The following is a 3,232-nucleotide window of genomic DNA, read 5'->3' on the forward strand; positions in this document are numbered from 1 at the left end:
CCTTGCTTTTTTTTTCTTCAAGCCAAGCGCCTGACGAGTGGATGCATGCGTGTGTGTGCGCACGCTTGCTTTTTACCTCTGAGGCTGCAGGAGTAGACGGATGGTGGATTTCATGCTCGCCAGGCAACCCAGGTTGATTTTTCGCTGCCTCTCCTCCCGCCGCCGCCTCCCCCTCGCCGCCGGGCTGCAGGTAGAGGTGTTAGCCATCACGATAAAGGGCTCAGAGTCTGTGTGTGTGTATATGTGCATGCAGGGGTGGCGGATGCCATGCTCACAGAACCAGCTTTGATGGCATGAGGAGGTGACCGAGCAGGCACTAGTCCTGAATTCAGGTGGGCCTTTCTTTACTCTGTCTCTTGTTTCCAGCTACAAGTTTCAAAAGTATGTTTCTGTGCATGAAACAATGATGTGGTTTGTGCTTTCTCAAAGCAATAAAACACACCAATATCGTTTCCTTGGTCTCCTTCACCAAATGTGTTTTACTGTAGGGAATCAAAGTGGTGCTTCTTTTATTCCGATTATGGACTAAAGGTGTTTCCTTACCTTGATTTGGAACATATTATTCTGAGTTATTATGCTGTTGTGTGCCTCACTTCGACGCATAGGACAAAGTGGTAGTATTATGATCAATCTGGCACGACATTGATGATGGAGTGGTGGTTGGCTTGTGCAATGGTGCCTTCTGAGAACCAAAATTCCACTTACCATGGTAGGGTTTCCTGTCTTTGTCCAGGCATTGACCCAGAGCTTACATGTTGTCAGTGGTCACGTCCGTGTGCGTGCTGGTAGATGTGTTTTGAAAGAAAATCTGGTGAAGCTCTCCTCATTGCAAGAAGGTGTGATGTAGGGCTGAGGCCGTGAATTGTGTTCTGATTTCTGTTCCTGCCATACCTACCCACTTGGCCACTTTCTCTGACCATGCAATTGATTAGAAATAGACAGAACACTAAAGTGACGTGTTAACACTTTCATGTACATTGACTCTTCATGGCTATGGGTTCAACCTGTTGGCAACTCATCTCCTTCCAGCAGGCTTGGACACAAAGCTGGTGGTCCCGTTGAGCTGCCAAGTGTGAGATTGCCTGATCTCCCCTCTAGAATGACATACACTTAGTTCTACTCACTAGGACCTTTTAGTGGTTGCAGCTGTCCTCACCCTGGAGTCTGCAATACATTAAGTGTTGGTTTGGGGTGCGGTAAGGGTAGCAGGTGGAAAGGTAGAGTACTGAAATATAGACAACAAAAGACCCAGACATGTAGATTGACTACAAATAAAAATATCTCCGTAGACAAATTTGCTTTTAAGCTCTTGCCTCCAGTTCTAGGAATGGAGTTCAAATAGCATTTTAATCCAGTGTGGCAACAGCTGGCAAATGAGAGTGACTGGATGTGATTATTTTTTACTGGTCGATGTTTTTGCTTGGTCTTTCTTTGCAGGCTATTTTTTGGAATCTTTATTTTCACACAGTATTGTAAGATGTGGCTGTAGAACTTTGGAGTTAAGGGGCTGAGCTTTATGTTTGGCAGAAGTATAGATTTGTAACTTGCTATTAAATGGTATGCAGTCATAGCCACACCTCTAGCAAGCTGTTTCTAAGCTGCATCTTCTCGTTGTCTTAAACTGTAGCTCGGGTGCCTTTGTCCTGAGTGCAAACTAATTTGGGGTGATGCAGAAAATCTCTGATCAGTCTTCCCATGATGCGGCTTCACTCATAGCCCTGCCGTAGTAGTTCAGTGAGTCAATGCCACAAGCCTTATTGCACGAGAAATCACCCAGACGTCAACTGTGGCCGATGAATAGTAACTTCTGAAACTCTTCACGAGTCTTGCTCTTTGACTACGGGATGTTAAAAAGAGGGAATCCGATTAGTTCTTTCCCAAACCCTACTCGAGTGCGGCTGAGACAGCCTGACCATTGAATCAGAAAATAATTTTTCACAATCCCTTAAAGAATGTGACCACGGCCGACCCAGAATAGTGCTTACATCCTTAGACAAACTCTTAACGAGAGTTTGTGAGACAACTGGGATATTAAAATCAGGCAACCAGAATAAAACTGCCCCTAACTCCTCACCAGGACAAGTAGATATAAAAACCAGGTAACTAAAATTGGTATTTCGGCAACTTCTTGTGAATGAAGCTGGGACAGAATGGAGAGTAAAATTTGGGAACGGGAATAGGATTTTGCCAAACCCCTTCAGGGCCCTAAGTAGCAAACTCCAGCTATTACAAACCAGACTCTTGACAGTGCAAACACTTCATAATGACAGCTGGAGTATCCTGCATACTGACATCAGGAAGCAGAAATAATTATTTAATAAACCTTCATGCATATTGCTACTCACAGCCAAAAAACTAAAGCCAGGGTACATGCTAAGTGTTTTTCAAGTCCCTTCTGATGGCTGCTGGGAAAGCCTAGATACCAAGGCCACAGCTCTGTAAAACTAATTTCAACCCCCTTCATAGGTACATACCGAACAACACAGATTCAAACAAGCATTGGCAATGCAATAGGTCTCGCCTTTACGAGAGTTTGAGCTATTGGCATTGTAAATGACAATGCCTTTTATTTATGTGGTTTAAAAACATGCAAGCGGTGCGTAAACTCACACTTTGTACTTATAGTCATTGCTTTGAGAAGCAAGGCTGGCAGTAACTGTGCCTTTTTTATGCCGGCTGTAAGTACAAAGTGTGTGTTTAAGGACCGCTTACAGGTTTTTGAAACACATACATGAAAGGCATTTTCATTTACAATAACAACAGCTCAAACTCGCACAAAGGCGAGACCTATTGCATTGCAAATGCTTGTTCTGACAGGGTGTTGGTGGTTTTAGGACACTGGGCACTTAAGCACTGCTGTTCAGTGTAAAGTTTAAGTGCTCTCTGTGGTAAATATGGTAAGATTGGTCTACACCTGTTTGGCATATTTAATTTACCTATCAGTCCCTTGTAGAGTGGTATCTCAGATACCCATGGCCAGTCAATTAAATGCTACTGGTGGGCTTGCTGCGCTGATTGCGCCACACATCAAAGTAGCCTTTCAAACCTATCCCAGGCCTCTGCCATTGCAGGGCCTGTGCGAGCAGTGTTACTGCTGCTGTGACGTGGCACCTAAAGTGTCTGCCATGTCTGTGACCCCCCTTTTACTGCATGTCAGTCACCACCATGGTAGGCCCTAGTGTCAGAGTCCACCTGCTTACCAACTCTTAGCTTCTTGAAGACTTTCACAGGA

This window comes from Lissotriton helveticus, chromosome 10 (genome assembly GCF_964261635.1).
Source record: "Lissotriton helveticus chromosome 10, aLisHel1.1, whole genome shotgun sequence".
NCBI classification, from domain to species: domain Eukaryota; kingdom Metazoa; phylum Chordata; class Amphibia; order Caudata; family Salamandridae; genus Lissotriton; species Lissotriton helveticus.